At 37.3% G+C, this 14184-nt stretch overlaps 1 protein-coding gene across 6 annotated transcripts in view; it reads left to right on the forward strand.

The window, feature by feature from the left end:
• PEAK1 (pseudopodium enriched atypical kinase 1) overlaps positions 1-14184 on the forward strand; it is a 301934-nt gene that overhangs the window by 51031 nt on the left and 236719 nt on the right. For 5 of the 6 annotated variants that reach the window (XM_064382874.1, XM_064382878.1, XM_064382868.1 and 2 more), the window contains exon 2: positions 1015-1069. The exons of the other annotated variant lie outside the window; for it this stretch is intronic. The gene's annotated coding sequence lies outside the window, so the exon portion shown is untranslated. The remainder of the gene's footprint in view (positions 1-1014; positions 1070-14184) is intronic. 6 annotated transcript variants of the gene reach the window in all.

The following is a 14184-nucleotide window of genomic DNA, read 5'->3' on the forward strand; positions in this document are numbered from 1 at the left end:
GGGAGGTCTGTAAGTTGTGTACTTGGTCCTAAAGCCTACACCTCGAAATGCCTAACATCACATCTATGTACATTTCAGTGGCTAAAGCAAGTCATGTGCCCACACCTAAGTTGAAAGAGCGCAATGAGGTCCAGTCTTACCATAAGTCTGGTAAGAAGAACTGGAAGAGCGTTAATGACCATAATCTTATTTTAAAAACAATATTAATTCATTGATCAAAGATGGTATCTCATTTTAATTTGATTTTCTTTGCCAATGTAGAGAACATTTTTATACTTAGACATTGGTTTTATTTAATTTACTCATTTGCTTAGGTTATTATAAACATGTGCTATTGGTTTACTTTTACTTTTCCAGATTTTTAAATTCTGTATTTTCTATGAGGATGGGTAATCATGATATAGCGAGTGTAAACTTAAGAAAATACTTTCTTTTGAATTATCGAGTTGATGAAGGAAATTGATATTTTTCTCCTGTTCATGTAGTATATGTTTTGATATCCTTTTTTCTTTTTTTTTTGAGACGGAGTCTTGTTCTGTTGCCCATGCTGGAGTGCAGTGGCGTGACCTTGGCTCACTGCAACCAAGGGTTCAAGCAATTCTCCTGCCTCAGCCTCCCGAGTAGCTGGGACTACGGGTGTGTGCTACCACACCTGGCTAATTTTTCTGTATTTTTAGTAGAGATAGGGTTTCGCCATGTTGGCCAGGCTGCTCTTGAACTCCTGACCTCAGGTTATCTGTTCGCCTTGGCCTTCCGAAGTACTGGGATTACAAGCGTGAGCCACCATGCCCAGCCTGTTTTGATATACTTTTAATATCAACATTAATCAAAGGCAATAGAAAATCCAGGAGAATTTCTTAATTCTTGACATTCTACAGATACCTAAAGAACAGCTTGAACATAAAAATTTAGTCGGTAAATGATCAAGTTGGGGTTTTATTGAAAGAATTAGATTTCCTACTCAGATTCAACCATATTCACCATGTCTTTTTCTGTTTGTTTTTTTTAATTCAGGTATCTGCCCAAACTGGAACTTATGCTGTAGTTGTGGTTTATCTAAAAACCAAAGGTGAGATAATTTATGAATGCATTTGCCTTTTAATACATATTTTATAATGAGAAAGAATTGTTTCTGAAAAAATTTAAGGCAATACCAAATGTGTTTTCTTCTGAGTGTTTTAATAGGAAATAAATATTTATTATAAAACTACATATATAGTATGCTTACTTTTAGTTTGTAAGACATTTGAAATAAATGAAACTTGTTCTAGGGATAAAATATTTTAGGGTGAATTTTTTCATTATCGTTAATACTCATAGATGAAATTCATACTACAATTCTCTGATACACTTGAGAATATATTGGCATTATAATGTCATATCCTTGAAGACAGATTTTCCATTAGTTAAGTCATAGATTAAAACAACTGCTAACTATTTTAATGGGTCAGTTATTAAGAGCTTTCTACCACTCTGCTCTCTTGGACTTGATGACTTTCTATAGTTCCCTGTTTGGGAGCCCATGTAATAACGATATATACACATCAGTATGGTAATAGTTGGCTTCTATAGAAAGCTTTTCTTTTATAGAAAGCTTCTGTAGATAGCATTCCACTCTAAAAATAGGATCTTAGCCCTTTCCTGTTTCTTACCTGTCTTGACTCAAGTCCTCTTCTTGTTAAAATTTTTCTGAATGGACCATTTTAAGTCTCTCATCTGATCTTTCCACCTTGGGTCTGACTGCTTTCTAAGGCATTTTTATCATTGTCAACAGATTTTTTTTTCTTTAAAAAAATGTCAGCATGTCAGTCTACTACTGTGAGTCCTTTAATATCTACATTCCTTAAGGATCATTTTACAAACTCCCTTACCAAGCAATAGTGCTCTAAATATGATACAAACACTGACATCGTGTATTCACATCATATCTTTACTGAGAAGTAATTCCCATGCTATAGATTTCACCAATTTAAAGTGTAAAATTTAATAGTTTTTATTATATTTACAGAGATGTGCAACCATCACTACAATCTAATTTTGGAATATTTTCATCACTCTTTTTTTTTTTTTGAGATGGAATCACTCTTTCACCCAGGCTGGAGTGCAGTGGCACAATCTTGGCTCACTGCAACCTCTGCCTCCCAGGTTCAAGTGATTCTCCTGCCTCAGCCTCCTGAGTAGCTGGGATTACAGATGTATACCACCATGCCTTGCTAATTTTTGTATTTTTAATAGAGACAGGGTTTCCCCATGTTGTCCAGGCTGGTCTCAACCTTCTGACCTCAAGTGGTCCTCCCACCTCAGCCTCATTGATGGGATTACAGGCGTGAGCCACCTGCCTGGCCTTTCATCATTCTTGAAAGTACTCATTAGCAGTCTCCACTCATTCCTCCCTCCCCTTAGCTACTAATTTACTTTCTGCCTATTCTGTACATGTTTTTTTTTTTTTTGAGACGGAGTTTCGCTCTTGTTACCCAGACTGGAGTGCAATGGTGCGATCTCGGCTCACCGCAACCTCCGCCTCCTGGGTTCAGGCAATTCTCCTGCCTCAGCCTCCTGAGTAGCTGGGATTACAGGCATGCGCCACCATGCCCAGCTAATTTTTTGTATTTTTAGTAGAGATGGGGTTTCACCATGTTGACCAGGATGGTCTCGATCTCTTGACCTCGTGATCCACCCGCCTCGGCCTCCCAAAGTGCTATTCTATACATTTTATGTAAATGGAGTTGCACAGTGTGTTGTCTTCTGTGACTAATTCCTTTCATTTAGCATAAAGTTTTTAAGCTTCATCCATGTTGTAGCGTGGATGAGCTTTGATTCCTTTTTATGGCTGAAAAATATTCCTTTGTCTGTGTCAGTAGCTGATCTGGAAACACAGAGCTGAGTGACTTTAGTCACTTTCTGAATTAGGATAAGCAAGAAGTTAAACCTGAGAAAGTGCAGGCTCCCTCCTATCAAGTGGATCAGCACGGGGGTGGGGGGGGGTGGGCGGGGGTTTGCAATGCTGAGGGAACCCCAGCAAAAGGTTCCTGCTGTTTTATAGATCTAGGGTGGGTTGGAGGGCGAGGTGCAAAGGCTAGGAGTGGAGGAAGGTGTTTTCAGTGTTTTCCCTTTGTTGAGGAGGCCCCTGCAGAGTTGCCTAAGGAAAGGCCTCAGTTGAAGGCCACAGAGACGTACCTCAAAGGTACCTGGGCTAGGAATGTAAATCTGGTAAAGAGCATGGTCATTTAGGGATACCTGAGTCTTGACTGCAGCTTGCTTTAGAGATTACGATGCACTGGGTGTGCACCAAATCTGGTGTGGGGAGGCAGTTTTCTCCTGTGAAGCCTGCCAGGTAAAGACATGTAATTGTTTATGATTAAGTTAAAAAAAAGTGGCTGAGTGTGATGGCTTGCACCTGTAATCGCAGCACTTTGGGAGGCTGAGGCAGGTGGATCACCTGAGGTCAGGAGTTCAAGACCAGCCTGGCCAACATGGTGAAACCTCGTCTCTACTGAAAATACAAAATTTAGCAGAACGTGGTAGTGAGTGCCTGTAATCCCAGCTACTTGGGAGGCTGAAGCAGGAGAATCACTTGAACCCTGGAGACAGAGGTTGCAGTGAGCTGAGATCATGCCATTGCACTCCAGCCTGGGTGGCAAGAGGGAAACTGTCTCAGAAAAAAAAAAAGTCACACCTGTTTATTTTTTATTTTTTTCATCCACAGTATCTATATGCCATATTTCATATATCCATTCATCAGTTGGACATTTGGGTTGTCTCCACTTTTTTTTGGCTTTTATGAAAAGTCTGCTGGGAACACTTGTTTGTATATAAGTTTTTATGTGGACATGTTTTCATGTCTCTTGGATATATATTTAAGAGTAGAATGGCTAAGTCATGTAGTAACTCTGTGTTTAACATTTTGTGGAACTACCAAACTATTTTCTGAAAAGACTGAACCTTTTTACATTCCTACTAGCAATGTATGAGGATTTTAATTTCTCTATATCCTTGTCAATACTTGACATTGTCTGGGCTTGTTTGGTTTAATATAGCCACTCAGTAGATGTGAAGTGGTATATGGTGGTTTTGATTTGTATTTCCCTAGTAACTTATGATGAACATTTTTTGTATGCTTATTGGCCATTTGAACATTTTTTCTTTTTTCTTTTAGTTTTTAATTGACAAATAATTATACATATTCATAGGTACATAGTGATGTTTTAATACACGTATGTTAGTGATCAGATGTTATTAGCATATCCATTATCTCAGACATTTATCATTTCTTTGTGTTGGGAATGTTCAATATCCTCTTCCTAGCTATTTGAAACTACATATTACTGTTAACTGTAGTCATCTTACTGTGGTATAGAACACTAGAACTTATTCCTTCTATCTAGTGGTAATTTTTTATCCTTTAACAAATCTCTCCCTGTCCCTGCCTCCCCACTACCAATGAGTGAGAACATGCAGTGTTTATTTAACTTTTTGTTCCTGGTCTGTTTTACTTAGCCTAATGTCCCAGTCTCATCCATGTTACTGCAAATGACAGGATTTTTTTTTTCATGACTAAACAGTATTCTCTGGTATATAACACGTTTTCTTTATCCATTCATCCTTTGTTGGACACCTAGGTTGATTCCATATCTTGACTATTGTCAGTAGTACTACAGTAAACATGGAGGTGCAGATGTCTCTTTGATATATTTGTCTTGTCTTTGGATAAATTCCCTGTAGTGGAATTGCTGGATCATATGATAGTTCTATTTGTAGTTTTTTGAGGAACCTCCATACTTTCTCCATAGTGATTGTATTAGTTTACATTTTTATCAACAGTATATAAGAGTTCCTTTTTCTCTGTGTCCTCACCAGTATTTGTTATTTTTTGTCTTTTTGATAATAGCTGCCATGCTATTTGGGTTGAGATTATACCTCATTTTGGTTTTTATTTGTATTTCCTTGATGATTAGCGATGTGGAACATTTTTCATTTTTGTTTGTTTGTTTTTGTTCTTTTTTTGAGACAGGGTCTGGCTCTGTCCCTGTGCTGGAGTGCAGTGGCATGATTATAGCTCACTGCAGCCTCAAACTCCTGGGCTCAATCAATCCTCCTGCCTCAGCCTCTCGAGTAGACAGGACTGTAGGTATGCACCACAATGGCTAATTTTTAAAAAGTTTTTGCAGAGATGGATTCTCATTATGTTGCCCAGGCTGGTGTATGTCTTTTTTTGAAAAATGTCTCTTCATATTATTTGCTGATTTTTAAATCAAACTTTTTTATTTTTTGCTTTTGATATGTTTGTTTTTATATATTCTGGATATTAGTCTCCTGTGGGACGAGTAGTTTGCAAATATTTTCTCCCATTCTGCAGGCTATCTTTCACTCTGTTGATTGTATCATTTATTGTGCAGAAGTTAATTTGATGTAATCCTATTTGTTTGTTTTGCTTTAGTTGCCTGTGCTTTTCAGGTCTTATCATAAGATCTTTTCCCAGATCAGTGTCCTGGAGCATTTTCCCCTATGTCTTCTTCTTCTAGTGTTTTGATTGTTTCAGGTCTTTGATCCATTTGTGAGTTGATTTTTGTGCAGGGTGAGAGGTAGGGGCTTTAAAGACATTTTTATTTTCATCCTTTGCCATTTTTAAATTAGGTTATTGTACATATATATTTATTTATATTACATATAATATAAATGAATATAAATGTATATTTATGTTAAATAGAAATACAGTTGTCCCTTGGTATATTCAGGGAATTGGTTTCGGGACCCCTGCTTATACCAAAATTCACACATAGTCAAGTCCTGCATTAGGCCCTGCTAACCTACCTATAAGAAAAGTCAGTCCTCTGTATAGGTGGGTGTCACATCCCATGAATGCTGTATTTTTTATCCATGTATGGTTGAAAAAAATCTACATATAAGTGGACCTACACAGTTCAAACCTGTATTATTCAAGGGTCAACTTATACATGTATATAGAGTGGCTGGATACAAATCTCTTATGAGAAATGATTTACAAATATTTTCTCCTATTCTGTGGGTCTTTTCACTTCTTGATATTGTCCTTTGAAGCACAAGAGTCTTTATTTACTTACTCATTTATTTTTTGGTACTTTTGGTATTATTTCTAAGAAACAATTGCCTAATTCAAGGTCCTGGGAAATACTCATATTTTCTTCTAAGAATTTTATTGTTTTACCTCTTGTTTTTAGGTCTGTGACCCATTCTCACTTAATTTTTATAAGTGGTATAATGTAGGGTTTCAACTGCATTCATTTGTAAGTAGACATCCAGTTGTCTCAGACTATTGGATTATCTTGGCACCCTTGAAGAAAACCAATTGCCTATAAATGTAGGGGTTTATTTCTGGACTTTCAATTCTGTTCTACTGATTTGTCTGTCCTTATGTCAGTACCACATTGTCCTGATTGCTATAGTTTTGTGATACGTTTTGAAATTGGAAAGTGTAAGTTCTTCCGTTTGGCTCTTCTGGATTGCTTACATTTCCATATGAATTTTTGGATTAGCTTGTCAATTTTTACCAAAAAATCCAGCTAGATTTCGATTGTGGTGAATCTGAGGCAGGAATCTTTAAATCAGTTTGGGGACTTCACAATCAGTCATCCAATTCATAAACACTGGATGACTTTCCATTTATTTAGGTCTTCTTTAATTTCTTTCAGTGTTTTATAATTTCCAGTGCATTATATATTATATAATTTTCACTATATTTTCAGCATGCGTATTTATAATTCTTTTGTTAAATTTATTCCTAAATATTTTGTTAATAGTATTGTAAATGAAAATTTTTTTCTAATTTCATTTTTGGATTATTCATTGCTCATATTTAGAAATATAATTGATTTTTATGTCACACAACCTTGCTGAACTTATTTGTTAATTGTAATAGTTGTTCATAGATTATGTAGAGTTTTTTAATATGTGAGATTGGGTCATCATGTCATAGTGATAGTTTTACTTCTTTTCTGATTTAGATGCCTTTCATGTCTCTAATTGCTCTGGCTGAAACTGTTTTTCGTTTTTTGTGAGACAGAGTTTTACTCTGTTGCCCAGGCTGGAGTCTAGTGGTGTGAACATGGCTCACTGCAGCCTCGACTTCCTGAGCACAGGTGATCCTCCCGCCTCTGCCCCTCAAGTAGCTGGGACTACAGGCAGGCACCACTATACCCAACTAATTTTTTTATTTTTTGATAGAGATGGAGTTTTGCCATGTTGCTCAGGCTGGTCACTGAACTCCTGGGCTCAAGTGATTCCCTCACCTCAGCCTCCCAAAGTGTTAGGATTATACATGGGAGCTACTGTACCCAATCTTTGTCTCACTTCTGATATTAGGGTGAAAGCATTCAGTCTTTCAGGATTAACTATGATGTTAGCTATGGGTATGTCATAACTGCCCTTTATCTGGTTTAGGAAGTTCTATTTTAGTCATAGTTTTTTTAATGTTTTTGTCAGAAAGTATATGAGATAATGCTTATTGAGATCTTTCTGTATATGCCAGACCCTATATGCCAAGTGTTTTATATTTAGCATTTCATGTAAGCTTCACAATAGTCCTGTGAGGTAAAGACTGTTATTTTATCCTCAGATAGAAAGGTACAATCAGAGGCTGGGCGTGGTGGCTCACTCCTGTAATCCTAGCACTTTGGGAGGCCAAGGTGGGTGGATCACCTGAGGTCAGGAGTTCAAGACCAGCCTGACCATCATGGTGAAACTCCATCTTTAAAAAAAATTAAATTAAATTAAATTGAAAAAAAGAAAGGTACAATCAGATTGTTTGATTTCAAAATTTGTGCGTTCAATCATCCATTAAAATTTTTGTGCAAACCATGCTGATGTATATGTTACTTTGTACCTGCTAGTTTCCTCCTTTGTATGGGGAAGTGCTCTCCCACTTCCCCATACAAAGTTGATTGCTAACCTATCACTGCACTTCGTACTTTTTCACTATGTTGTGATTGTTTGTATATGTTTCTCTCATTTTAGAAACTGTGCTTCTTGAAGTGAGGGACTTTGTCATTTTCATTTTTGAATTCCCCCAGTTCTCAGTGGAGAGCCCAGAGAGATAAATATCACAGAAGCAAAGAGATTAGAGTGTTTCAGAAAGGGTGGCAGTGGTCATTAGTGTCAGGTGCTACAGAGAAAGGTCAAGTAAAGTAAAGTTTACAGCATGACTTTGGTTTGGTCTTTTTGGTTTTTGTGGCAGTGGAGACAGGATTCTGGTGTGTTGAGCAGTGAATGGAAGATGAAGAAGACACTGTCAAAAAGTATAGACTATTCTTGTGAGAAGTTTAGCTGTGAATGGAAAGAATGAGTTTAGGGTGCTAGAAAGAGGGGAACATAGGGTACTTTTTAATATAGGATAGTCTTGAACATGCATATATACAGAGGTAGGGGAAAAAGGAAACAGGTAAGAGCAAAATTGTGGAAGTAGAGACAGAGAGAGGAGAATAATATAACAGGCTCCTTGTAGAAATGGCAGATTGCATGTAGAATACATGATAGAACACATGATAAAACACAAGATTTGCCAGGAATGGCTTCTTTCTTCTGAAGGTAGGAGGTGCCCATGGATGTAGCTAGTGACAAATTTGTGGGTATGAATTAGGGAATACAGGGAGTTTTCATTTCATCTGAAGCAGAAGACAAAGTCCTTGGCTTGTCAGTGTAGTGGGCAATATTGTGGAAAAAGGCCAACAGGGCTGAACATGGGATTTGAGGGGAGTGGTAATGGTTTAGGATAACTACTGTGGGGCATGGAAGAGTTTTCTTACTAGAAATTGAAAAAGGTTATGAGGGCCTCTTTCTTTCCTTCTATATAATTTGAAAAAATAGAAAAGGTATGTGGTCAGAAATTTAGATAGTATAAAAGGATTCATAGATAGTACAAAAGTAAGTATTTCACCTTAGATCCTCTGTCTCTATTTTCAGAAGAAACTAACATTAGTGTTTACTTTTAAATTATTTTTGCAAACATACATATACATAAATATCTATGGAGTTTGTTTTGATCTGTGAGAATTTACTGTTCTACTTTTGCTTCTTATTTTTTTTTTAAGACAGCATGGTGGCTCATGCCTGTAATCCCAACACTTTGGGAGACTAAGGTGGATAGATCACCTAATGTCAGGAGTTAAAGACCAGCCTTGGACAACATAGTGAAACCGCATCTCTACTAAAAATACAAAAATTAGCCGATCGTAGTGACACACACCTGTAGTCCCAGCTACTCGGGAGGCTAAGGCACAAGAATCACTTGCACCCTGGGAGGCAGAGGTTGCAGTGAGCCAAGATTGTGCCACTGCATTCCAGCCTGGGTAATAGAGCAAGACTCTGTCTCATTAAAAAATAAAATAAAAAAAAGACAGTGTCTTACTCTGTCACCCAGCCTGAAGAGCAGTGACGTGATCACAGCTCACTGCAGCTTCATACTCCTGGTCTCTCATGGTCCTCCCACTTCACCTCCCAAGTAACTGGGACCACAGGCATGTGCCACCATGTGCTGCTAATGTATGTTTCATTTTTTTTTAGAGACTGGGTCTCCTTAAGTTGTCAAGGCAGGTCTTAACTCCTGGGCTCAGGTAATCCTGCCACTTCAGCCTTCCATAGTGCTGGGAGTATAGGCGTGAGCCACTGGATCCAACCTACTTTTTGCTTCTTAAACTTACTTCTGTATCTTGGAAAATTTTCCGTATATGTAGTTCTACTTCATTTGTGTTTATAACCACAGGATATTTTGTGTGTGGTTATAGTATAATTTATGTAACCAGCATTTAGGTGAATTCTGTCTTTACTCCTGTAAAAGTCATGTTGAATAAATGAATTCCTGCTTTTAAAACTACAAAATCATTATGGTACCTTAATTCTGTGCCTCAATTTTGGATTTCTGTATATGCGCACCTTGAAATAAACTATAATATGTATAAAAACTGGGTTATTGTTAAAACATAAAGACAACTTAAATATTTGAAAGCAATCATACTCAATTTATTCCTGGAATTAAGAATAAGAATCTTACTTTCAGGTGTTTGCAATTTTCAATACTGCTGCCAAAAACATTTCTATCCATGACTCTTGTCAATCTCTTATACATGTACAAGAATTCTTTTGAGTATACATCTATGAATGTAATTGCTGTGTCATAGGGCAATGAATGTTAAAGATGTAATACAAAGTTTATTTCCAAAGAGCTTATGCAATTTTATTCTCCTACCATCAATGTATAAGAGGTCCTGTTGTTTTACAGCCTCTCAAATACTTGTTTTTTTTTCAGACTTTTAAATTCTGTTAGTTGAATGATCTAAAGTTGTATCTATTGTGATCTTTTAATAAATACTTTAAAACTTGAGGTATAAATTTCAATTTTACAATAAAATCCTCAGATCTTAAATATACAGTTCTGTGAGATTTGATGAATGCAGCTACTCATATAGCTACTCTCCTATAAAAATTGAAAACATTTTATTACCCCTAAAGTTCCTTCCAATTTCTTCCTTGACATTCTCATCCCTCACCAGAGGGAAACACTGTCTGGATTTTTGTCACTGAGTAATGCACATTTGGGGCCAGGTAGTGGGAAACAAGAGAAACAAAACAGAATTTTAGTAGTTCTTTTTTTGGTTTGTTATCCCACAACTTTGCTGGGCTGCCTTTTGTCTTAGGCCTAAGCCACCATTCCACACATACCAAGTCAAAATGGGTCCTAGTCAACCCAGGGGTTTTTCTGAGTTCTTTCTATTTTTCCAGGGCTATAACTTCTCCAGGGCTGATATTCTGGGAGGGGGGTCAACAGTTTTTCTATTATAATTCATTACCTGCAGTAATTGGAATCAGGGTAAACTTTTTCTCAGCCTTCTTGACTTTCTTTACATCATTACAGGCAACTTTAATCTGGACCCACCCACCAAAATGGATGAGTTCAAGACTCCTTGGTCATCAGTAAGACTTTTTCCATGCCAGGTCTGAAGCCCTCTATACAAGGTTGTATAGAGGGATGAGCTGGCTGCAGCAAATACTACGGAATCTTGTCAATTTTTCAGTGTTGCTTCACTGAACTTGAACTGAACTAGGGTTGACTTTTTGAATAGGCAGAGCCAAAAGGTGGGTGACTTGCTCAATTATAAGAAGGTGTTTCTCTGACTTAAAATGGCTCCTCTTCTTTAGTGATTTTACTTTAAATTCTAATTGAACAGTCATTCTTGCCCAAAATGGCCCATGAATTTTTAAGTTTTTATTGCATCTTTAATGTAAATTTGTATTTTACTTATAATAAATATGCATAATAGTATTAAAATATTTTAAATTACTTATATCAAAAAAACTTGCTGCTCCAGGAGATTATATTGTATTTATTTCATTATTTTGCTTACTGTTCATCATATCTCTCTGCCTCCTCCAAGGAGTCAGTCCACTACACCATACTGCTTTCCATTATAAATCCCTGTGTTGTACTTATTTTCTTTCTTTTCAGGCTGTGTGCTTCTTTCATGTGCCCAGTATTGGGCATAGGGCCTGCCAGATTTGCCACAGAGTAGTGCTCCAAAACTGTTAAAGTAATAAACGAAAACATACTTAGTATTCATAACAAGAGACAACACTTTCTAGGCAGACAGAAAAGTATGTATTCATAACCACCATGAGTATAAGTCCTGTTTTTTGGCGTGGTTGGAATAAAGGATATGTGGGAACAGTTTGCAGGGAAAGGCCAGATCACAAAGTGCCTACCTACCTGTAAGCTGTATCAAAGGCTTTTGATAGGGAGCTCTTGAAGGATTCTCAGCAGGAGATTAACATGGCTAATATTTTATTTTAAGAAGATGGTTTTGAGAGTAGTATGAAAGATATTTTGGAATGGAGAGACCACTTATAAGGTTATATATAGAGTCCAGATAGGCTATAACTTGAAAAGGGAGAGATGCCAGAGAGGTTTAGCAGGTAGAATCCATAGAAAATGGTGACTAAATATTGGTGTTGGGTGAGGAGGAAGGAGGTGTAGAAATCAGAGATGACTCTCAAGTTGGGAAATTAAATGGGTGTGGTACTATTTGTTTCCAGTCATTCCTTTCCAGTGTGTATTCAAGTATGGAAGAAACTTTTGGAGTGTAAGATAAGATTTTGTAATATTTAGTCTGATGTTTCTCTGAGATAGTTGGGTGGAGATGGGCAGATCTGTCTGCTGTTCTTAGAGGGAGGTGGAGGCTTGAAAGAGAGAGATTTTGAGGTTAATAGATTTTAGAGAGTGATGGAAGAAGGAATTGCCCAGGACTGAGAACAAAATCCTTAGGGACATCTAGATTTAGTGGAGAAGTGCAGAAAAAGGAACTGGGAAGAAGATCATGAAGAAATCAGGAGAGAAACGTAACCGGATTTCACAGTAACACCCTTGGCTTTCTTCCCTACCTTGAGATTAGATTTTTCTTTTCTGCATCCTATGTTTGATCTTTGTCCTCAGACCTTTTCTTACTTTGAGTATTCTCTGCTGAGAAACATTGTGGATTGAGAAATAGTTTTTTTTTCGGACTCAGCAATTGCTGGCTTCTTTATATTTCCCCTAAATTCTGCTTGAAAAGTACTTTCTTTTTTAGCTCATCTCTTTTTGTACCTTATATTATACATATAAAAGAAACCAGTTGACAGTTTGGACATTCTGCTTTGAAATTACCTTAGGTAGAAGTAATAGTTCATTACCGACATTTTGCGTTTTTTACCTTACCACAGGCAACAGTTTTGCTAAGTTTTCTGCCACTTCATAACAAGGTCTTTCTGAAAACATTTAACTCTCCTTTAATTCCTTTTCAATAGTTTCTGCCAGGCTCTTCAAGCCTGAGTCCAGCTTTGGTCCACCACCCAGTCTTGAAACCAGCGTCGCATCTTTTAGGTTTTTGTTATGTTAGCACCCCAGTTTCACATACCAAATTCTGTCTGGCAACATTGCTGTGTAGCAAGCACCCCAAACTTAGCCCCAGAACATGCATGGCTATTCTCAACGTAACCTTGGAAGTTACTCAATGTCACTTCTACCACAGTCTGTTGGTAACAAGCAAGTTAAATGCCAGCCTGGATTTAGGCAGTTAACTTTTTCCAAGTGTCTTGTTTAGCATACGTGATTGATACTTGGAATGCCTTTGCCACAAAATAGCCAAGGAGTTTCTTTTTCATGGTTATTTGGGGTTGATATTAAAAAGCAGTGCATGTATTTGCTGCTTCCATGCTTACAGCTGGATGGAAATTGGCCTCAGAGGGTCCATGGTTTTCTTTGTCATTAGCCAACAGATGCTCGCCAGAGTGTTTTACTCACTGAGTCTTTATTTAATGTGAGGGTAATGCATCTCTGTAGCTAATGGGCTCATTTGTGTATAACAAATACCTGCCTTTCGTCCACACATGGATCCTTCACTAAATGTCTTTTTTTTTTTTTTTAAACTGTTATCAACGCCTGTTTGGCATATCTATCTTCAAATTGCTTTGACTTTCTGAGAAGTTGATCCTGACTTTTGTATGTCTGACTTATATAGGGAAAATATTTTTTGTCTGTGAAATAAATACTTCAAATCTTCTTCAAACATTAAATTTTTTAAAATTTCAGGTCAATACTATGTATCATAAACAACCTTAGGTTTCTAGGCACAAATATTCAGTTATTCATGAGTATGGTATGAAGTTGCTAATTCTCAAATTATAATTATATGTTTTAAAAATATGTACATATTTCTAAATCAAGTATATATATTTTAAATTTAAAATGTACATATTTTTAAATATTGGCAAAATGTCCAAACTCTCTCCATAGCCCCCCTCTCCTCTCAACAGCTGTCTCTCATCTCCCCTTCAGGCCTAGTGGTGCATATATCTGAACGAGGACCTGTCTTGGAAGTGGACTCAGGGCCATTGGAGCAGAGTTCTGGGGTTTTAGATAGGTAGAAAGTGATTTCTGGAGATAGATCCAGTAAGGCACTTCCATTTGACCCTCTGCACTGCTCACTTCTTAGGGGAGAGGTGTGGCATAGGAGGCCCAAATCCTATTGCCTTGATCTAAGGATGGTAGTGATTTTAATAATTTTTTGAGACAGGATTTTGCTCTCTCACCCAGGCTGGAGGCTATAGTGCAGTTTTGATCATAATTCACTGCAGGCTCAAGCAATCCTCACACCTCAGCCTCCTGAGTAGCTGGAACCACACGCA

Source organism: Aotus nancymaae, unplaced genomic scaffold (genome assembly GCF_030222135.1).
Source record: "Aotus nancymaae isolate 86718 unplaced genomic scaffold, 86718_ANA_hifiasm-v0.15.2.pri h1tg000003l, whole genome shotgun sequence".
NCBI lineage: Eukaryota > Metazoa > Chordata > Mammalia > Primates > Aotidae > Aotus > Aotus nancymaae.